General features: G+C 41.9%; 1 protein-coding gene across 1 annotated transcript in view; it reads right to left on the bottom strand.

Moving 5' to 3' along the window:
* The window catches only part of tspan18b (tetraspanin 18b), a 33,467-nt gene extending 15,356 nt beyond the window's left edge, over window positions 1-18,111 (bottom strand). Inside the window, exon 1 of the mRNA XM_034204959.1 lies at window positions 17,841-18,111. The gene's annotated coding sequence lies outside the window, so the exon portion shown is untranslated. The remainder of the gene's footprint in view (window positions 1-17,840) is intronic.
* Between the last annotated feature and the right edge of the window lie 6,268 nt (window positions 18,112-24,379).

Genomic DNA, 24,379 nt, shown 5'->3' with positions numbered 1-24,379 from the left:
GGAGAATATCCCAGGAGTATTCTGGTTGATAGAGCCAGCCACATCATCCCGCCGACACACCATAATGCCAGTAGACATCAGATTCACCAGGACGCTGAACCCAACTGGCAGCAGCACACCCTCCCCCATACACAACACACAGGCTCTGATAGCATCTCCAAAAAGGCAGTTAAAGCCTGAGTGAGGATACGGACGAATCCGAGAAGTGGTTTAGATGCACTGGAATGATACACTCCCTTATCACAGAGCAGTGGATGCAGGCGCTACAAAGCACAAGCTCTGGGAATCAATAACATCTCCACAGTGGCTACACATGCATCGGGATTCAACGGAAGAGTCGTTTTGAAAATATTCACCATATGGTTTAGCAAACATACCCCCAGGCAGTACAACACTGTAATCACTTTCCATTGCGTTCCAGTCTATTAAAGCAGCAGCAGCAGCAGCAGATAGCTACATCCCTCTGTCTGTAATCTAGTTCTGAGTGGTCACATTTCACCCTGAAGCCTGTTGCAGAGGTGTCTCTCCTGAAAACTGTTTAGAGAGCTATTAGCTGTTGAAGAGCAACAGTGGTGAGGGTCTGCATTATTTTTTGGTTTCCATGGAAACGCTTTCACTGGAGAGAAAAAAAATGGAGCACCAATAGGATCGCAGAGCCTCATTGAATCGGTTATGGGGGTGAGAATAGAGATCAGCGCAGACGGCTGAGAAAGCACAACAATAGGAAGAACCCTCGAGGGAAAGCAGAAAGGGCAGGCCGCTGAGGGTCCAACAAAGCGGGGAACAACTCAACACTAGAGACAAGGTTTCCTCTTCATCTGCTGAATGGCTTTCCCTTTAAAATATATCTCTCTCGCCAACTAGTCGTTGACATTAAAGCTCACGAGCACTCTGGGCAATTTAAACATCAAGGCAGCCGCTAATTGATTACCCGCTGCAGATATTTCAAGCTCTGACAATATTATTGCATCACCAACATCAATACGGAGAGGAAGGCAGTACAACTTTATAAATGATGCTTTCCTACAGACCGTACTGTAGTTATCCCCTGCAGTACAATTCACAATATATATAGCAGAGGAAAATGTAGTGGCCATAAGGGAATAAGAGGAATGAGAGAGTCATTATACTTTAAATAAAATATTTTTTTGGCATTCGGGCAGCAGACATAATTTGGACCAGGTCTAAATGAATCATTTCGGGTTAGGTCTCATATTACTCCCACAAGTCTCGAATCTGTGCGTCAATATGTCTGATACACAGGGAGATCTGAATGGATCTGAGCATACTACTGTCTCTGATCACATGGAACATAACAGTCAAAGCAGGATTTTAAGAAATCAGCAGCCTGTGAAAACGATTTATGCCATAGAATTCAATTTGTTTTTGAATTGGATTCTCAGACAATAAATTGTTGAGAAAGGTATTAATACTTTTATAATGTATGCAGTAGATACAAATAGAGCTTTGACATGCTGTGCTGCTCTGTTTCGGTTGATGGCATTTTGAATTGTTGGTCTTTTTACAGTCCGTTCTTAAAAGGTTATGTACGTCTGAACTTTAACTTCTCTCTCAAGCTCTCATTTTTTACTCAACTTCTTCTATTACACAAATGCAACGCCAGTTAACTTTAAAAGTGTGCACTGTTATCTCAGTTTTTACACTTTTTTGTGCCTTGCCCAACTGATTTAAGTATATCTTTGAGTTCGCAACAGCCATACATTTCAAGTGTACCTCAACCTTATTGTTCACTAGTGGCTAGAGACTTGTCTTTCTGTTTGTCTCTTTGCCTCCATACGTCTCCATATCCTGCCAATGAGCTGGTCAACCTTGAATGAAATGTCAGAGGTCAGAGAACAGCAAGGAGTTTGATCAGCCACTCTTCCTCTGGGAAGAGGGCAGGAAAACGAGCGAGGAAGTGACAATTCTTCCATCTACACCTCGCAGCTGTGTTTGACCGTGATTTCTCACCAATGTCTATAAAAGCAAACCTCAGAACTGTGGAAGTAATGGAAAGTTTAGATTTATTTACCTTTGGGGCCTTAAACGCCTTCATTCAAACCTTTTAAAAACACCACAAATAAAATAAAAACCTAAAGATCTGAATGACAGCTCGCCCTGTAGATCTCCAAGCAGCCCATATACATCATGGGATAATATTATATAAATGATAAAGAGGGTAATTGCCTGCAGCCATATATCTCCTGAACAGCCGCTTTAATGAGGGCAATGCTGAAGCAGAATAATCGCCTCACCACGTCTGGATTTATTGATCGAACAGTGAGAGTCAATCACCAGAGATAAAGATAAAACACCACGATGGAGAAACGATCCCCACTCCGATCAGAGGGCATCATTCAATTAAATCACTCACTCTTTCCTCCCTGGCCGCAGATGAACCAATGTTTTCTTTGTTCTCTGCACTACAGGTGTTGCTCTTGGGTCACACGCCAGGGAAGAGTGTATTCACTCATTTGCAGCACACAATTATTTCATTAAAGATACAGATTGAATTCGTTTTCTCTGTGTTAATTGCTTTGAGATATATGGAGACCTGATAAGAAAGCAGCCCCTGGAAACGTGTTTCAAGGGTGCTATTTTGATGCCGATGAAAGCTGACATGTGTCCACCTCTTTGGTAAGTCAGCGGCAAACATTAACCAGGCCTCTCTCTTTATAGCAGGTTCCTCAATCAGCATAGCAGCTCGTATCTTTCGCCGCCACAAAGATGCCTTCATCAAAGAACGGTGAGATGTGTCTCAACCTGCTTCTCTAATTACACAACACCAACGTCTCTCTGGTGACACCCTGATGAGGAACAGCAACATAACTACTTGTTGTTATTTTCTTTAACCCGTGCCTGTCAAACTTAACGAGCCGCCTTGTACTCCACCACACTTTCACCCTACTTCCCAGGCCCTGAAGGCTGGCCCCCGTGTCTATGAGGAGCCCAGGCCCGAGGGGCAACACAACGCCGCTTTGAAGTCGAGCGAATAAAGACGAGAGACCTGTCGAGTTGGGATGATGGGGCTAAGGTTGCGAGAGGGGGAGGATCAGTACGAGGGACAGGAAGGGCTGTGAATACTGAGAGCACAGGGCCCCATGGGATACAATTAAGAGCAAGGCTTTTTTTAGCAAAGGGTTACAAAAACACAGCAAGGATACCAGCAGTGCAGCCTTCCAAACCAAGGTAAGAGTTCATTACTACAAACACAGAGGGGACTGGGGCTGGTAAACTCTCACAGTTTGTTTGTCGACTCCCCCCCCACCCACAGGCCCTGCGAGCTGACGAACAGCCGCATGATAACCATTTCCATCCCAGTTAAATCCTAAATAAAGCTTGAGAATCACGCAGCTTACAGAGCCTCAAACTAAGAAAGGAATTGAGATGAAGATCCAAGCTGCTGGCGCAAAGAGGAAGTCTGAGTCTTCCCTCAGGATGTTTTCCTCAACACAAACATCTCGAGTGCAGAAAATACATGGGCCATGAAATATTTTATAAATTAGAACTAGACTAGATTATTTTGTTGTTATCATTTAGTCTATAAAATGACAGACGCCCAGTATGTTTACCGAAGTATGTTAGTTTGAACATGTTTATTGTCTATTCGTTTATTGTCTACGAAACATATTGTTATTGTTAGGTCTTCCACAAAATATTGAGTACAAACGTGTGTAGCTATGTATGTGTAACTGTTGTCCTATAAGTCAAACCAGCTACTTAAACATGTGTTAAGAATATATCTGGTAACCATTTTTAGGGTTCATTAAAATGTTGCTAAAAGGTCGTTTCTGAATATTTGTTGAAAGCAGTTTCTGCAGCAAATACCGATTCAACCATGATCAATACCACCAGGTCCTTGTGAAAAGGACATGCCCTCTACCTGTTTTGTTATCTGTCATTGTGAATCTTTGTCCTCAATATGCCCTCACCATGCCCTGCATAATATTTTCGAAAGATGTTTGACAAACAATGCAATAAACATCCGTCTGCAGAAGATACACAAGAAGTGGAACCAGATCCTCTGCTCAGTGGTACCAGATTCAACTAAAACCAGCAGGGGGGCTTTGAGTTTGGACTATTCCACAAGCAAAACTCATTCTTTGAAATAGCAATGTTTGCTTTATATCCACAAGAATACTTTGCTAAAGCAGTGATGTTTTGCTTTTGTTAATCTCAATTTCACTTTGTGACTACTTCGGGATGGCAATGTAAATTAAAAACAAAATCTTTGACACAACAAGCATAAATATAAAAAATAAATCCCCATTAAAGACAACATAACCAAAATGGGCTGAGGGACAGTTGGATTGCTGCCTGGTAGTGACCAGGGGCGGACTGGCCATTGGGAATACCGGGAGTTTCCCCGGTGGGCCAGTGCTGTGCGTGGGCCGGAGGGCCAAAAAAAAAAAAAAAATCCTACCGGGCCCACATTTGTAAGTGTTCCGGCCATTCCCTTTTTTTTTTTTTTTGCTTACCTAAATCCTACTGGCCCACATTTGTAAGGGTTCCGGCCACTCCCTGGTTGGGGTGTGGCCCACACCCCACTGGGCTGGGCTGGGCCGTTTTGATAGGCTACCTATCAGATAGTTTCATTTTCACACATCAGGCCCGTAGCAGCTGTCACGATCAGGAGTGAGTGACTGAGAGACCTAGCTGGCAGTTGCTTACAGATGGATAAACAAAGCGTAAAGCAAAGCGTAAAGCAAAGCGTAACCCCCCCCCCCCCGCAGGGAAACGGGGTTCAGGGGGAGTGGCTGTACCCGTAGGATAGAAAAGGGGGAAGTGACGTCTGACTCAGAGGTCGCACAGCTGTGGAGAAGAACGTGTTGCCCACATTCTGTTACTGAGTTTAGTAGGCTAGTTAGCTAGCAGGTTTATTGTTTTGGGTGCAGTCACTTTTGCCTCCACTTGCTGTTAAAATAAATGTTGAAAGAAAAAGTAAATCTGTTCATATGGGTGTTGAGAGATGTATCCATAGATTTAGTCCCTAATTTTGCTCTCAAAGTGCACTAGATTGATGCATTTAAAAAAATATGTTTCCCCCCAGTCCGCCGCTGGTAGTGACACATCAGTTTGGACAAAACTCTGCGGTGCAGTGGGTCTGGTTCTCATTGCTGAACGTTTTCACTTCATACCGTACTGTGCACACCCAACCAAAACGAATTACTTCATTCATGCTCCATCCTGGAATTAAGATAATAGTGGCGACTGACCGTTATTGATTGATTGATATGTGAGGCGTAGAAGTTATGTTTTCAATCATCTCCAGACAATGTAAAACAACACTGTGAAGCCTGGGCTGCAACAACGCACTGACATCCCTTTGTTTACAAGAACAAACATGTGGGTTACATTATTCTACAAGAGTATAAACAAACATAAGGAAGAAGGCTGCATTGCTGGCCAGTATATATCCAAAGTCTGATGGTATTTTTGGTTTGACAACTTTGTCAGGGCAGTATTAAGTGTTGCAGTAATACAGCCAAAATCTCTCCAAAACTGGAGATGGAACAGACATGAAGCAACATGTTGCTTAATCTGGCAAAAGACTCCAGGAAAACATTGAAGACAAACTTCCTTGGAGTTTCCCACAATGTTTTATAGCAAACCACCTTGGCTCACATTCTAAAAAATCAATACACACAAAGTAAAACATTAATCTTCAGGGAGTGTCTATTACTCTGTTAATACTTAAATAAATTGAACACAAGATGCATTGAAATATGGGTGACTTCCATCTTTGCTAATCAATTCCCTGGGGGGATCCTATGAGTATCACTGAAAGAATTGCAGAAGGTATTAAAGCAGCACCTTGTGAATCAATATTATGTCATATCAGGAGGTCCCTGATGATTGCAGCCTCGCATCTAAGTAGTTTACAGTATAAATCAATACACTTTTGATCTTATGTGCATGCCTAAATCAATTTCTTGTGCCTTTAGTCCATAATAAAAAAGGTTAGTCCAATGTATTATCCCCCAGTTGAACCAATGCTACCTACCACCTGCAACGTTAACACACAACCATAAATTAATGTATGCATGAAAGCTTTTACAGACAGTAGTAGTGCTGATATAACTGTTAACCTCAAAAGTTAAACTTTTTGAACTATTTTTATGAGAACTTAGATCAAATTGTTAGCTGGTTCCTTCTCATGTTAATGAAAATGTGTCTCTGACATTGTTTGTGTTTGTTTGTCTGGATCCTCCAGCAGGTCTTCCTATTTATAAAAAAACTGCAGAAATGTCAAACATTGGCTTTGTAAAGTATTTACATTCAGGTGTATTTAAGGGTAACTAGGGCACTTTGAATGAAAACATTGTTTGCCAAGAATGAAGTATTTTACAAGCTGCATAGAAAACCAATAGGAAACGGCACTTCATAACAGAGTTGAGATGGTGACAGAGAGATGGTGGTCTGCGTCTTTGTGGATTTTGCAGGGGGCTGTACAGTGGCAGCAGGGCAGGTGTCCCGCTGGGTTACGAGCCCCAGAAGCTTTGCATCTGGATCATTTCCTCAGCCCAGTGGGGCTCCACACTGGGACCTCCTCATAAAGCTGCACATGTGCGAAATAACCCGCAATCCCTCCGAAGACTTCATCTATGTCAGCCTGTATGTGGCAGCTGTGGTGATAGCAGGTAACAAGCTGAGACAGACTCACAACAACACAGAGGGAGGCAGCAGTGAAAATAACTCATGCTTTTAGTCTCTCACACTGTCAAATATGCTCCCACTAATGGCCAAATACCCTGAAAATATTTTTCTGCAGGAGGTGAAAAAAATGGTTTTATTACTTGTGTTCCTCAGCAGAGTAGGGCGGGACTGATGGCAGGAGGATTACCGGAGTAGCAGAAGATGAAGCCAGGATAGACAAGAACTCTGAACTGTGAAAGTAAGACTTCTGCCCAATCCCAAAAACGTAAGGTACGCTCCTGTCCACTCTAAACTCGATACTCCAGGGATAAGGAGTTGAAAGCTATCCTTTGAGGAGATATCCAGCATGTGAGTGAGTCCCAAGAGGAAGCCAAGAGAGACTGAAATGTGGAAAAAGAGGGTTTGACAATTTCCATGGTACAATCTTGTGAAAATGGAGGAGTGCTTTAAGAAACATTCCTTCAATAGGCTGAGGGAGCCACAAGAGGGGAGACGTCAGGAGAAATCATGCTTGGCTCAACACAAAAAGCACTCAGAGAAATGAGATTTAATCTGCTGAGCTTAGAGTGTATTAGCCAGATGTAAACAGTCAGTACCAGCTGTGAGAAAAGTTAACTTCCACAGCCCTGCTGCCTGGAAAAACAACCCGTGAAACATCTAACAATACTAGCAAAAGAAACTCAGATATTTAAAGTACACATTAAAACTTTCACAAGCCCGGGACATTGTAGTTATGGGAGTCAGTGGGTTAAGGTTAACTGGCCTCACTGAAACACTTTCTCTCTGAGAATACTCTGCCTCTAGGCACAAGCTGTGGGAAAGGGAGTTTATGCAATTACATCACATTGATTTATGGGAGAAAGAGGATAGATGGGGAGAGGATGGAAACTGAGCTGCTTGGAAGCGATCCAACATTTGATCCCTGAAGGAACACAAGTCAATAGGTTTACACCACAAAACATGATGGATCGGAGACAATTGTGTGGGGATGCATGTGGTCAGAGAAACACTGGCAGAACAGTAGGGGTCAAACCCATCTGAAGTTATTAGTTTTGATGTACGACTAAAAAACTTTGGAAAAGGCCATAATTGTAGTACAGAAGCTTCTCTGTGAACCTGCTTATGGAGCACTTGCAGAGGACAAGTTCAGAATCACAAAAATGCTGCTGCTGCTGAGCGTACTTTCAATCCTCCAAACTCTAGGGAGCTGATGACTGTCTCGAACTAACAGATGCTGCTGATGCCGTCTCGAGTATTAATTGGCTGTAGTGATGAAATTGGGAGTAATTAACTCAAGCGTACACTGCAGTCTTAGCGCGGTAGAATATCTCCATCAGCCCACCGCAGCCTAAGAGTTATAAATAAACAGTCCATTTAATGCTCTCCACTTCTGTAACACGACCACACGAGTGACCACAGCTGGGATATTTATGGTGAAACACATTACTGCTCTTCTGCTTATTTAAACATTTGCATGTGACTTGAAAGAAATGCTCTCTTCCTTGCACTTGTCTAGGAGATGCACGTATTGAAGTCCTGTGAGCTGAAGCCAAGGCTCTGTGTGACTGAAGTGATAATCACCTGGAGCGTTAACTAAAGCTGCGTTCATCACATTGTCACAGATGAATGCGGCAGATTGTTAAAATAAATCAATGCCCCATAGCTTATAGCGATTCAGGAATTCTGTCACAATTCACACGAGCAACATATGAGTCGACACAACAAAGAAAACAAGATACATTTTCACCACATGAGACTTTGATACCATCCACCAAATGGTAAAGATATGAACAAAGCAGGAGGAGAAAACAGAAGAGATTCAGTATAATGAGCTGTGGAGTAACAGTAAGACATATTAAATGGTTTTGTGATATCTCCAGCTGTCTGCAAAGTTTCGAGCGTCTTGGAAACACAACAGAGCTTTGGCTCGGGCCAAGAGAAACAGAATAAATATATACACACGAGAAGCTGGCCAAATATTTGAAGGGGGTGTTTTGAAAGTATCAAGGGTGGGTGGCTGTGTAAGGCTGGGGTTGCTCTAGATGTGGCAAATGTATGGAAAGCTGATGTTTTGAGTAAGAAAATAATGGACATCTGTTTCCTATTACGTAAAAAAAAAAAGCTTGACCAATCCCAAACTGCCTGCAGAGATAAGCAAAAGTGGTTTTGGTAATTGCTCACAACATTGGCTTTCTCCTTCTTCATTGTTGCTTTTGTGCCTTATTTTAATGTGAAGAGATCAAATGAGATCATGTCCGGTTATTGACCGTGACTCAATTTTTAAGGAAGTAGTCTAATAGCTGCATTTTCTGTTAAATCCTGTTTTGTCATCTGTCCAATTAAAGCACCAGTTGGGAAACACCAGTAAAAAAAACATGCTTTTTGGCTTGACAGATAAAGCAGAAATAACATTTACAAGTCATGGGCTTACAGAGAGACACCCACAAAATCACTCTGGCTTCAACATTACTGCTGAGACAGTTCACATGGGAGCTGACTCCTGCCAAGCGTTATCGGGAAAGATGATCTGGGCGCAAACTCTTGGAGAAATGCCTGACCTGTCTGTTTTTAGATAAAAACACTTCACAGTTCAAGATGAGGTTGGGCGGTTTTGGTGCTGGCCTGTCGTCCTGACGTTGGACAGGTGACAGATCAGTGGGAAGCCATCCAAGATTACCTGATGTCTGACTGAAAATAAAATTCCTAGGAGCATCTGCACTGGGCTAAATCAATGAACACTGAAGCCAATTTAATTTCACATACCGGAGACACCTGCCGTGCCGGTGCTATCTCTGAAAAACACATGGGAAGATGATCCCTGAATTCTGTTAGACACATACGGACTGAAATACATTTTCATGAAAATCCCTTTAATATACTTCAAATGGTTAAACAGAGGCTAGCTTTTCTATGCTGTGGATTTTTCTTTTTTCATTAAGCTTCGAAGAAAAGAAGATGAGCGAAGTGAGGATTAGGGAAAAATTGAATTATGCTTCATGGTGTGCATGTGTTTACCATAATAACTATTAGCAAAATACTTTTACAGTGAAGAAAATACCACCACTATTTTTGCTCTGCTCTTCTTAGAAAACCATAGCTTCTTAAGAATGTCTTGTTAAAGTAGAGCCACTGGTAATACAGTAATGGCAGTGTGGTTTGCTTGTGGTCGCAACACATCGCCTGGCATTGACCGACTGTTTGCCCAAAGGACAGAGCCCGTGTTTTTGCGCAGTGACCCGAAAAATGCCGTCTCGAGGAGCGATTTTTAAAGTGGCGGTGGGCTAAAAATTTCATAAAGCACCATCAAATAATCATGAGCCAGTGAGGCGCTCGGTCTTGGATGTCTAATTGTTTTCCCCTTTGAGGAGTAAAAATAAATGTCTACAGCGTGTACATATGAACTGCTGTTAAGAGGCATCACCATAAGGAGCACACAGGGAAGATGTCCAATAACTACTGCTGAAATCTTCACACACACACAGGTCTGGATGGCTGGAGGATGCCGGGGTTGCTTGAACAACCTCAATAAGCTTTTAAGGCTGCATTGTCCGTAACAGTTCAGCACCCCTTTGTGCTTCACACTTCAACCACATGTGGTCTAACGCTGTGATTGTGGGCAATAAACCAAATGACAATGGAAGAACACAAGCAGAAAATCCTGGAGAAAAAAAAGCAACACCTGTGTCGCTCTCTAACAATGGAGGATTTTATGTGCCGTAACCACAGGTGAGATTAGATAACATTATCACTCAAGGAAAGCAAACCACAAGAGACGCTCTAAATGCAAACAGACAGATGGCCCTCATCTACACTGCTATTAGTTTATAAGCCCTAAAGACTTTCAGTTCCTGTTCTTTAACAAGCTGAAATGAAACACAGGCGTTTATCTCAGAGGCGTATGATCCTGGCAGGAGAGACATCATTAGACCGCCCTTCCCCCAAGTTTCCCCAGGTAAAAGTTGGACCCTGCTGTGTTTTAAAAAAAATATCAAACACTGATCTGTCCCCCTGATGCTGTGGAGGTTGACAAGGAGCCCATATGTCTGATAGACCTGTGGTGAGTCTCGCTCTGTGGGAGTGACTGTAACATCGCTGTTATCCCACAGGAACTGCAGGGAGCTACGCTGCAGACAAGGTGTGTGGGCTTCAAACACAGCAATGCCAGCCAGTCTAGCAGAAAGAAAAATAATGGGGGTTTTTTAGAGGCATTTACTCTAATACTGGCATTATATTTAAATATAAATGCACATTTTAGATTGCAATGAAGAAAAAGGAGAATTACATTAGCCCAGTTACATCTACTGGAGTTAAACACAAAGACTATTTCTGCTTAGAGAAGGTTTTTCTGTGCCATGCTTACAAGTTCAATGCAAAACATTTAACCTAGATTCAAGCAGATATGGGCTCAGAACAGTCTCATAATACATACATGCACACAGAAGGATTCAAACTTGTATTTCCGGATCCATACTTGTGTTTTTCAATGCACACACAAATGTATTCCGTTTCATATAAATGTAAATAAAATCCAAATACAGAAAAAAGTTTTACATATGTATTTTTGATCCTCACTTATTAGTTTCCCGTTTAAATCCCCTGAACCTGCAAACACAAACAGCTTTCTGTGCACGGATCGCTTTGCATTCGTGTGTGGGTTTTTTGAGACTCCCCTGACGGTCAGCCGATTCGTACTTGTAATTTTTTCTATCTATAGCCAATCAGATGTCTCCTTCATTCTAAGCCAATCACATGAGCGCGCCCCCACGAGGGTAAGATTACTTCATATACGCATATTGCGCAGTCCGGTCAGCTCACTAAACAGAGGGCGGAGCATCAGGTGATCATGCAGAGCAGCGTGTCTCCATCAGACTCAGCAGCTGATCTGATCTCTCTCTCGCGTCCGGTTATACTTCACTCGCGTTTATGTCCATATCGATCAGATCCAGCTCTCCTGATCGGCCTTTATAGAGAGCACGGATCAAACTATTAAGAGTGAATATCGGCCGATAATGACCGGCGGGGCTCCCCCCCGTTAACAGGTCACTGTCTAGCACTGGCTTCGTAGTGCACTGATCGATTAGGCTAAGCTAACCTGTAGCTGCTCCCTCCACACTCACAACAACTTCATGCAAACATAAATAAAGCAGCTGTATTCGTCATACAGGAAACACACATTTAAAACGGTTTTGCCTGCCGTTTTTGTGTACACAAGCATTCATCAATGGTTTGGAAAGTGGCGCTGTACCTTAATAATATAAAGGCTTGTATTTGCGTGCATTTCCTGTTCGGAAAGTGGCGCTGTACTGCGAGTGGAGGGTGTCCTGAGATTAGCCGGACTGCGCAAAATGCGTACATGAAGCGCTACGTCATGAACGCAAGAAATCTACCCTCGTGGGGGCGCGCTCATGTGATTGGCTTAGAATTGAGGAGACATCTGATTGGCTATAGATAGAAATAATTACAAGTACGAATCGGCTGACCGTCAGGGGAGTCTCAAAAAACCCACACACGAATGCACAGCGATCCGTGCACAGAAAGCGGGTTGTGTTTGCAGGTCCAGAGGATTTAAATGGAAAACAAATATGTGAGGATCAAAAATACACATGTAAAACTTTTTTCTGTATTTGGATTTTATTTACATGTATATGAAACGGAATACATTTGTGTGTGCATTGAAAAACACAAGTGTGAATCCTTTTGCGGATCATGAAATACAAGTGTGAATCCTTCTGTGAGCATGTGTGTATTATGAGACTGTTCTGACCCCATAGATATGAGACCTATATACAATAAATATGAAACAACCCCATTTCAATTTGAGGTCTGCCGGCAGTAAACAGGCTGCAGGGAGTGTGTGAGTGGTTGTATGTGTGTCTGGGAAAGCTTAATGCACATTTATGTTTGTGTATTTTAGGTTTGTACAGTTATCACTGAATGTAACGGCAAAGTGTTATTATCAGACCGGGATGCAAACCCAAATCATGCTAAAAATAAATCTGCGCTCTATAATTCAGCCATGGTAAAAAAAACAAGACCATATAAACCAACTAACAGTCATCACTGTGTCCATAAATCTGATGTAGCAGCATCTCTCCAAAACGACCAATCAGGAGAAAGTGAGTTAATGAGCGAACATCCAGCTCCAACTCCCAACATGCACTTCATTTGTTTTAAAATGATAATAGGCTAATTATCTGGGTCAGCATTACCAACCTACTGTCCATTCCTACAACAATTTGTGGTCTTTACATTACCCAATTAATTTGTGGTGAGAGCAAGTGTGTGTTTGCTAGTAACAATTACCATATCACGTTATACTGTGTAGCCCATCATCAGTGATTACAAATAAACAGGATATTTAGATGGTCTCTAAGCAGATGAAATAAAAACACAGCGCTGTTCAAGCAATGAAATAAGTCACGTTAAAGAAAAAAAGCCCTATACGAATAATGAGGGCATTCCTATAAAGCTATTTTCTCTCATCAGAGAAAAGTGGATGGAAAGAGCAGGAGTGTTCGAAACGGAAAACCTGGTAATAATGAAGGAGCGAGAGGAGCGAGGGGTGGTGTGGAGGAGAGTCGGGACACAGTTATAGCTGGGGCAACAGAAAAAGAGAAAGACCAGAAGCCGGGAGAGAGTCCCATTTCATCAGAAAAATGCCTGAGTCAGGAGAAGAGAGAACCATTAGGCCAAATGAGTCACAGGGAGAGGCTGTAAAAACAGATCTGGGCTGAGCTCGACTCGCAGTACCATCCCCGAACAAAGAGCCACAGACAGGCAGAAACAATGGCCCACAAAGAATATATAATATGTTTTTATCTCCAGTAGTGTGCCTCCTCATTAGTGAGAGACTGAGACTGAGGATACTTGCGTGAATGTCTCTGCAGATATACACAGAAAAGGGAGTTATGGGTAACAGAGTTATTTTAATTATCTCTGAATCTGATATCAATTATTGTTTGGGGAACAAAAGGATGAAAAATCATGAAAACTAGTGATTATAGTTTCCCATGGTGACAATTTAAGATTGCTTCGTCGTTTTGTGCATCATATTTTCAATGTACAATTATTTAAAACAGAGAAAGAGTATCCTTGCAAGCTGGACCCAGAATATGTTACGATCTTTGCTTGAATAATTAACTAAAAATCACCAAAAATACAATCTTCATCAACCAATGGTATATTGACTTTAAGTATTGAGCTCTCATTTGTAAAGTGTACCCTTTCAATCTCAACAACACATGCTATTAGTACAAAACAACTTTGGAGCATGTTTGAAACAGAACAATCAAGCAGAATTGGACATGTTAACATGATCCCCAAAATGTGTATAAAAGGAAGACCATCTCAGAATGACACTGGTGCCCAAACATGGGGTCTATTCATACTGTGTTTTGAAAAAACAACAGTGATGACCTTTATCCTACGCACATGCACTCTTCTGCAGTGATTCACAAACTAGATACAATCCTTTATTTGTGTCGATAAATGATTCCTCTGAACATTGAGTCTTTATCTAAATCCTTAGCAGGAAGCAAGCAATTTACACAAGAAATCCCACACAGAGCTCTTTATCTATAAAATGACAAAACTGTGACCCAAAATCATCCATAGTGAAAAGCTCCAGTGTTAGTTAGTGAGTGTGGGAAACAAACACACATCCATAAAATGAGCCCTTCCTCCCTGGTGCTGATCAGCTTCCTCTTGCTCAGTCCGACATGGTTCCCAATGTGAGTCAACCCAGCGCTATTGTGTGAACTTACTGGAACATAAGTGCTTGTTCTTCTGGCAAACAAACAACAAATACCTTAATTTAACACTTATTCAATCTTCTTTCAAGCAGAAATGTGTTTGTTTTTTAAGTCTTTTTATTTCATTATAGTGTACAGTAATCGATGCCATTTCATTTATATTGTAATATCACAGTACCACAGTACTCTCACAGAAATGTGTTTAACTTCAGCATCATCCAGTGGTTCAGAGGAGAGCAGGTAATCTCCACACGTCGGCCATGTGTCACACACCTATCAGTGCCAGACTGACCGGCCAGCCTAACCTCTCTGAGCTTTGACTACTTCTGAGGGATGAAAAGAGCACAAGGCGAGGAAGAAACCCTGCGGCAAAGGCACAGGGACTTACCGAGTGTGCCTGTCTGTGTAATGACCAACGGGTACTCATGGCAGCCTTTAATGGACACCTGAGTGACACGGTTTATTAGTTCTGAAAAACATTATGCGGAGAAAAAGATGGCTAGGGGCGGATTTCAAGATAAATGTGATTTGAACATCCCGAGATGGGGCTGAGTGTACCCTCAACTAAGCGCCTACCAAGCCGAGAGCCCGTTTGATAGTCTGCTATCTGCAGAGCCCAGCTTGTCAAATACATACCTTTTACCTCATTACCTGCTCAGCACTGCCATTATTGAGGGAAATAGGGCCAACGCAAGATAAGCACAAATAATTATTGGGTTGAGCACAAACAGCCGGCCTGCTTCCTCCTGATAAAAAGGAAGCATCAGCGGAGAGAGGCCCCTCAGCTTCCTGCCCTCTCTTAGGTCATTCACTACTTCCTGGCCCAAATGGCACGCAATGGCCAAAGGAATGCATGAATGCGTGAATGTAACTGGATTATACAGCATTTCCTTTTTAGTTTAAACCGCCCTTCAGCAGACTGCATCAAACCACAGGGTTTGGACAACACAGTGCTGACATAAATAATAATAACACTCCTTCATGGCTTTTAAACAGCTGATGAAAAATACACCTTTCAGAGAGTAAATCATTTCTGCCAGCTGAAAAGCTAATTTAATTTTCTCATGTCTCCTGACAACAAAGATGCTGAACCCATTACTAGCTGAGGCCCGCGCATCACACACATTAAATGAAGGGTCCTCTTGCAATCGAAAAAAGCAATTTTCTCATTGAGCCAATAGATACTCCATTTAGTTTCGGGCTCTCTACGGACCGCTGCTGCTGTAGTGGGGCTGATACAGGAGAGAGCGAGCGTGGAGTGATGACCAAGCCTCGTTTTCCCCGCCTTGCTGCTCTGAACCCATCGATACAGACGTGATTCGCAGGTTGGGTGAGGGGGGGGGATAAATACAGGGAAGATGAGAAAGGATGGGGACAGGAGAAAGAAGGAATTATAGATGAGAGGATACAGAGGGAGAGGTTGTGGTGAGGTAGGGTGAATCAAGGATGTGAAATCAGGGCGAGTGATCAAATGACCGGCCAAGGCAACAGCAGTGTTATTTTAGAGGAACTTCAGCTGATTTGAAAGGACGAGTGAAACTGTGAGAGGAGCAAAGAGACACAAATCGGAGGCAACCAACCATGTGGAACCGCAGATTGATTAATTTCAGGCCTCAAATGAGCGGTGCTCTGCCAGGCCAGGCGGCATTAAGTCAGTCACCCTCTCAGCAGGAGCTGCCACACACTGAAATTCACACATTTCTAATTCTGCAGAGGATTGAGGCCGAGGAGCAGTAAATGCACCACGCACACACACATAGCTTCCATTTAAATTTCTTCCTCACACTTAATTTCCTTCCTGTCCATTTCTTTTTTGCTGAAAATGTAATCGCTGGCACTGTGAATGTGTGACTAAGAGCAACACATTATCAGAGGCACTATTGAAATGAGGGCACTGAACACCAGTGGCAAGTCTCACACCAGGTGTTTTGTGTCTGTAGGCGGAATAAATAACAGTTTGGCTTGGATATTTGAATTCACTCAAACATGCTCCCTCCTAATTGCTACTATCCGCATAGTTGCTGCCAACCTTTATTCCCTGTATACATTACAATGCAGGTTTAAATATCCTGTTGTTTGCATTTGTACTTATCCCACAGACATCACTTGTGTGTCTCTGCAACCAAACTATTTCACAACAGTCTTGTGTATCAAGCTGAGGACAGAAAGGCTTCAGGCGGAGTTTAGTCATCCGTGTTGGCAGCTGCTCCAAAAGCATCAATACTGTTTCTTTCCCTTTTCTTTCTTGACAAGGCAAATGTTCACCCACAACAGAGTGAACAAACATGCCTCTGTTTCCAGTTTGTGTGCTGCTCTCTCAACTAACTGATAACTCCCAAGTCATTTGGGGTCTGGGAAAAACCAAGAGGGTGGAAAATAAGAAAGAGAGAGATCTCAACATGATGCAGCAGACAGTAAAGTAGCCCGACTCATTAATCAGGGCAGGAGCTGAACAGTCAGTGTGTCCAAGCTGCTGGGGCGTGATATGATTCTTCTCTCCTGACACACCAGCCTCAGGGAGATGGAGAGCCGGAGTGAGTGGCTGTGACTGTAACTCCAGGCAAGAAAATCCAGCGCACTCACCTGGACACTGGTGTGAGATAATGGGTCCCTAGGAGCCAATCTCCTCAGGCGAAATCTGATTATAACCTGGTTTTAAAACTGTAAGAGAAATGGTTGAGCAGAAACTTTTTAGCTGCTCAAACTTTTTAAATGAACCCTGAATTCCCTCCAAAGTCACATGAAACTGTAGCATGTTAACAAAGTATTGACTTTTATTTCAGAGCTCTTGAATGTGTCATGCTCGCTTCAGTGGATATCAGACAGACACACAGAGAGATGAGGTAGTTTTGGATGATGTATCCCTCTGATTAATGCACTCTGACAGTGAACTCCTGCCAGCAGAGGTAGCGCCGTCAGACATCCATCTGGTGACCCCATACATCTCTGCAGACAGCCTCCTCCTGGAGCCCCGTGGGAAGGGTGCCAGCCTGGAGACTGACACACATCACCCCGGATTCCCCCTGATGGCAGGTTTCTCATACAATAACCCACTATTATCCGTAGACTGCCTATTAACCGCATGTCACTGACTGATTCATGGCACATCCAATCACCTGAGGATATTTAGTTTTAGTGCAGGACTCTGATTTATTCTCAAAAGGAAAATAGCACTCCGACTTGATCTAAACTTAACTCAAGTCTTAGTAAACAATTATATATTTCTCCTTTGTTCATTTAATTCCTGCAGCTCGCCTGATGGGAAACTTGAAGCAACAAAGTAAGCGGATTTCAAAAACACAACATCGCCCCTTGGACAATCTGCACTAAATAACGAGCCCGTTCAACACAGCACTCAGGGGATTCAAATTGTGATCACGTATCGTTCATTTCAACACACATTTAAGTTTGTAGCAGCGACACGTTTCTTACCTCAAAACGCAGCTCAGTGTCGGAACCTCTCTCTGTGACAAGACCCTGGGAAAATGTTTCTTAAAAGCCGATGTGAGAAGCCTGGGACTGCTGGAGGAAAGTAGTCAAATAAAAGAACAAATGTCGATGAGCCACGGAGAGGAATTATGCCCAGCAGCGTCCAACTAATAAAATCCACCGCTCCTAGATCTGCGATCCCAGTTTGGCCAGGCTCGCAGTGTTGAGGGGAGATTGGTATGCAAACAGTTTTGTGAAGTGGCTGAAAGAGGAGCACTTCATCGTGGAGCCTGCTCTGCTGCGGGGGGCGGGGCCTCTCTCCAGAGGACACGCCTCCAGTTTACCTTCTCCATTGTCACTCCGGTGTGATAAACAAACTTGAGTGCTGCTGAAAATAATTAATTATCTCTATTCGGCAGTCAATCACAAGTAAAAAGGAAGTGGAGGCTTATTCTTGTAAATTTAAGTCTAAAGGGTTCCCAAAAAATAATTAATGTATCTGTTTTATTCAGTATAGAGCAATATTAAATGTGGTTTTCAGATTGTAGAAGATGAAATATGTCACGCAGAGAAGTAACCTTAACTGGCTGATACAATTCAAACCAGTTTATTTATTCTTTTAGCTAAAAAAGACTGGAAACAGTGGGCAATAACTAAATCTGATCATTTACTGTCTTTCAATGGTATCATATGTGATGAGATCATACGTTGAGATTCTGTGATACACTATTAAGTCTTCTTAATAATAAATTGATAGTAACAAGCACATACTAACTGCAATTTCTCAGACAACCTGATGTGTAATATTATGAAGGAGTACTTTTTGAATATTGCAATCTTGTGTTTACATCACAATTTAAATTAGCACTCAGATCAATATGAGTATAACAACTGGACTCCAACTCACAGTCACAAGCTTCTTCCAGCTTTTAACCCCGAAATACAATCCTCAGAACAGGCTTCTCTGTGCATTATAATGGTGGATATAACATCATGTAAAAGTCCCAAATGTTGGTTCAAATAAATAAATGAATGTGTGGAGTAGTAGTGTAGTCCAACAGTATGCAGGATTTTCTTCAGTCATGTAACAATCAATCGGCCATAGACCTTGACATGAGCTGCTTTAATGTGTAACATGACCTTTTCTATGTGTTTGTTTATTTACTACTTGTCGGCTTTTTATGTTGTTGTTTCTTGTGTTTGGTTAGCTGAAGACAAATGTCCTACCTGATTAACAATGAAGATATAATAATCCCCTACAATTCTGGTTGAGAAGGAAAATACACTTTCCAAAACTATTGCTACTGTTCAAATGTTACTATAATACTTTTAATTAAAGTAATAATAAAGTCAAAATGTGTGAATCTTTTAACTCAAATTCCCACTTTAGTTGCAGAGCACATACTATTTTAAGTTGAATTCTGACTTTAATCTTTTCCTTTGAATACAGACTAAGTTAGAAACTCACAGAACTCAATTTCATCTGTGTCTTGTCTTTTTCTACAGTTTGTTTTGACCATGAATGGGAAAGTGCCTTTTCTTTGGAAGTGTGGCACATAATCATCACAATTGTCATTGTGTTTATCTTTGTGTGAACAGAGTCATGTTGGAAGACAACATCTTATTTATACAGATGAGACAATATATTATGTGTATTCATCAGTTGTTTGGAAACTAATGAAAAAGTACAACAAATGACTGCATCTAGAGAGTACCCTACGGCACAGAGTAATTGTATCTTTGTGAGAATAATGATTATTGCTTCCTTGAGGAATTGGCTCATCACTGTTTTTGATTCCAGCAACAGATAAGTGACAACTCTCAGATAGCCAGCTGATAGTTATTGTTTGTCCCTTGTTAATTATTCATGCTGTGTGTCCCTCTCACAGCCAGAAAACAAGAGGAGTGCTTTTGTTTCGGCTTCGGAGGGGGTGCTGAAGTGTTTTCTACCCCTCTGTGCTCCTCATGTCACAAAATCTACTACAGATGGAGGGCAAGATAAGCGCTCCAGAGACTGATCTTTTTGCCTTCTCCTCTAAGGTCGTGACACTGACATTCCCAGTGGCATACGTGATACTTCCAACCCCCAGTCCTCTGATCCCTTTCTTATTGGCCCTGAGGAAGCCTGAACTTTTAGGAGCATTTCTGAAGTCAAGAATACACGACAACGAGCAGCTTAAAGTGAAGTTTGAAACAAGCCAGAGATCAGCGTATTGGATTCAAAGACTCGTCAGGAGCTTGCTTCAGACGGAGAGACTCCGCCATGTGTAAGAACAGTATCACAGGAATGGCTTGGCTGCCGAGGGAACAGCTGTGAGGTATTTTCTTTTTGGCTCCTTGGGTATTTTCAGAGGGCTCAGAGTAAAGAAAGGCTGAGGTGAATCACTGACTGAAACGCCTCCTCCCCCTGCCTTGGAGCGCTCACATGGATCACTGGTGTTGGGGAGAGGACCTCTCTTTAGGCCCTGACATAGTTCAGTTAAGATAATAATTGTTTTCTTAGCTAATCAGTGATTGATCAACAAATGCAGTGATTTTTATCGACCACGCGATGTACAACACAAGTCAATACGCAGCTCAGAAATCAGTATACAGACTCATGGTCTTGACCTTTTAGTGATGATGGGAGCCACTTTGCAATAATTCAAGGAAATTAAAAATGTAAAAAATGACATGAGAAAAGCATTTAAATGAAGTGATGAAAGGTTTTGCTATGGCACGACACAAGTAGGGCAAACTACTTCAAATGACCTGTGGATGTTGAAGCATAGGGACATTTAGATGTGTTTTTTACATGAAAACTAATTGAAAGGGTGACCACTTAGATAAGGCCTTGAAACCCAATGTTGAATGTCATTCCCACTGTCTCTCTTTCTACAGCTGTTTTCCAATTAAAGGCAAAAAGTTCCCAAAAAATACATTTGACACGCAGCATTTTGGCATGATATGGTATAGCTCACTTGGTCCTTCTCAATCCATGCTGCCGGCGATAAAAGATACTCTTATGTCTATGTTAATCACACACAGTAACATAGGCAGTCTATGCTAGCTTACATGCCCTTCTCCCATGCACATTCTTATCGCACACATACCCATTTAATTCAATTTACACAGCCTGCGCTTCAATTTCACACACATAGCATCATACCACATGCTATCTCATTAAACAGGCTGTGGACATGCTTCACAAGCTCCCACAAAGTAGGCCTTGTTGTACACACACACACACACACACACACACACACACACACACACACACACACACACACACACACACACACACACACACACACACACACACACACACACACACACACACACACACACACACACACACACACATGGGATATAGTCTTATGGAATTTCCCTGGCAACAGCATAGGAGTAATTTAATATCGCATTTTTTGGTAATGTGATGTTGGATTGTTTTTTCTCAAATTAGTTTTTTTTTTAACTATGTACATTTCGAGTTCCTGTAAACAGGAAATGTAAATATACCATTCTTTGGATGTTACACGGAGATAAAAATATATTTCCCCATGTGGAAATGTGGTTTATGTTGTGAGGTTAAAAATGGCCCACAAGCTCTCTGCCGCCTCTTTTCTATTGACACTGACTTGCATTGTGTAAAAACAACTGTATATATACTTATGGATATAGATCTATAGCTTAGCATGAAGTCCATTGGCCAGACACAGTGCTAACTTATGAGTCCACTAGTTGGCTGAAAACCTGTCAATGACAACCCAACCTCACAAAGACTTAAACTGCAATATTTCCACCACAAACTCAAACCTGTCTTTATTTAGAAATACAAAATTATTGCTGGCATTTAAGAAAAACAAACTCATTGATTGAAAATGAACTTTGCGGATTAGGCTCAAGTTAAGAAAAAGGCAATTAAAAATTAGATGAATAGGCTTGAGCAGAAATCACAGAAGAAGGATCAGTCACAAAACACTGATGATTGCTTTTTATGATTCATTTATTTCAGAATTTGTATTCAATTTGCTTGAACTAACAAACAAAGCCATGGAGGTTTCTGTCTCCAACTGTGTGACATTATTCTGATAACTGCAACACCCCTGAGACACTCGCAGACGTAAATACAGAAAGACGTCGAACACACTGTCGCAGCCTCAATCTGTCAGGGGGCATCAGCCAGCACCCAGGGGAATATGCCATCATGTCTCAGGGCTTCCTGCCCCCCTCCACTCCGGGACCATGATCAAACTGTGAGACATGGTGTAGACCAGCAAGACTTATCTCCTGGAAGCCCTTTAGGGGAACCACACACACACACACACATACATTTGGTTACACTGCTGCTGAATAGGCTTTGCTGTCTTGAGTCATAAGTCTGTTTTCCAGTATTTAACTTCAACACGTATTCATCCTGAGGCTAACCTTTAGAAAATGATCTCTCCTTAACATAGACAATTAAGCAGAAACCATCCTTGTGAGGCAAGTCGCAAACATATTTCCACCTCAAGACTTTGTCTGAGACATCATTCAAAATCAGCAAGCTTTCACATGAAATCATCTGTAAATTCATGCATCTCCATCTGGCTTAGTGGGCCTTTCAGCGCCTGTCACACGGCCAGGCTGACAGAGAAGGGGTAGAGTAAGGCGACAATCGAAATGACACACATCATTTTTTTTGTATTTAAAAAAACATCTTAACAACTCATGTATGTTACCTGGCTGTAACCTAGCAACAAGCCCCTAACACTGTTTAGAGGAATAATTGTACAAATCCGTAGGAGGCTTAAAGAAGACAATTAGAGTATTATTAATACGCTAAATCTGAAATTAGAAAGCTTTTATGAGAATATTTAACACTTTCTGTCTTGAACATGTCTTTCAGACTGCCTTTTCTATTTCTGAGTGCATTCCCCTGCTTGGAAAACACCTGTAGGCACTTGTGTGAGCTTTTCCTCCTCCTAAATAATTACGGTTGTCTACCTGCTGTAGCTCAGGCAGTGACAGGAGCCCGAGGATACAAGAGAGAGCGAGGGAGGGAGAGTGGGAGGGAAAGTAGAGGGTAGAGCGAAGAGATGTATGTCAGTCTGATATTTTATACACCAGGAAAACACACAACAAAAACATCTGCTGGGTCTGAGCTTAACCAAGCAGCGCAAACACAGGAGGCACTGGGCTGTAGAGCCAGAGAGGAAATGGAGTGTAGATGGAAATAAGGAATGGTTTGACCATTTCGCCCTTGTTCCCTCTTTATGTACAGTAAGTGTGCTGACTGACTCCCCCCCCCCCCCCCATCATTCCCACCCACCCCCCCTGAGTGCAGCCATTACTTTGCTGTCTTGCAGTGACAAGTGAAGCGTAGCTGAGCTCCCTTCATATACTGTACCTCCAGTGTTCCCAGGAGCATCTACTGGCTGTTGAATGGAGGAAAGTAGGCCAGGGGAGCCACCGCTGCATCCCCTCCTCCCCCAGATATCTGATTCAGCGAGAGGGGGGGATCCATTTGTCTGTCACACACAATTTCTCTCCTTCTCTGTTTCATTCGGGGCTTTTGTTTACCTCAGAGAGAACATGCATATTTACTCTGTAGATCCTTTTCTCATATACACTCAGCTGCTGTAGGTGTGTTATATATTTAGTGTGTTCTTAAATCACTGTTTAATTTAACGCAACCAGGTCTGAGTCTGGTCTTCTTGTGTGCAGCACTACAAGTAAAGAGGTCCGTGGTTATTGGTCAAGCCCAGACACATTTTCTGGTCTGGTAGTCTTGGAAGTTAAAATGTGGCATATAAAAGATTTTCAAAGATGAATTATGAATGTGGATTTGGGCGTTGTGGCCTGGTGCACTAAAATATACTGTGAGCTGGTTGAACTTAAAGGAGCAATGTGTTTAGTGAGATATATCCGCAGGAATGGAATATAATATTCTTAACTATGTTTTATGTGTATATTCAAAACAAATATTCAAAACGTAGTGGGTCCTCTTCAACAGTATCTGCCATTGCATTTGGTTGTGTAAACGCTCAGCTGAGATAGTAAACAAACTATACTCTAGTGTGTGACAATGCATCTTTTTACAATACTGAACAAAATGTGAATGTCAGCAAAGTGAATTTCAATCTCTTAGGAAAGAGAAGAAAGCTGCAGTGAGCTTAACGTGTTGAGTTTATTTGTTTTGTCACACTGACATAACAATCAAATGTGGGTGTCAATGTGGTTAGGGACAGAAGACAATACTTACCGTCAAGGTTTTAATCGGTTTTAATATTATCAAATGAAACATTGCGTACCTAATGTGTAATAAAAGGCCACAATTAATCATGTATGTTTTCACCATACTACTAGAAAAAGGTTATGAAAAATGTAAAGTATTTAGCATGTTGCGCTATGACTTCCATCTTTCTGTTTGGAAGATGATTCCAAAATATACACTCAAAAAAAAAAGCAAACAATACAGAACAACAACTGAAGTGAAAAAGACAAACCATCAAATCAAAACAAAATAAACGTAACTATTTCAACCTCAAAGCAGACAGTGTTATAAGAACAAAGCATGTAAT

The sequence above is a fragment of the Gymnodraco acuticeps genome, unplaced genomic scaffold (assembly GCF_902827175.1).
Source record: "Gymnodraco acuticeps unplaced genomic scaffold, fGymAcu1.1, whole genome shotgun sequence".
In the NCBI taxonomy this organism is placed as follows: Eukaryota; Metazoa; Chordata; class Actinopteri; order Perciformes; family Bathydraconidae; genus Gymnodraco; species Gymnodraco acuticeps.
The sequence above is the reverse complement of the archived record's forward strand: the minus strand, read 5'-3'. Positions and strand labels throughout refer to the sequence as shown.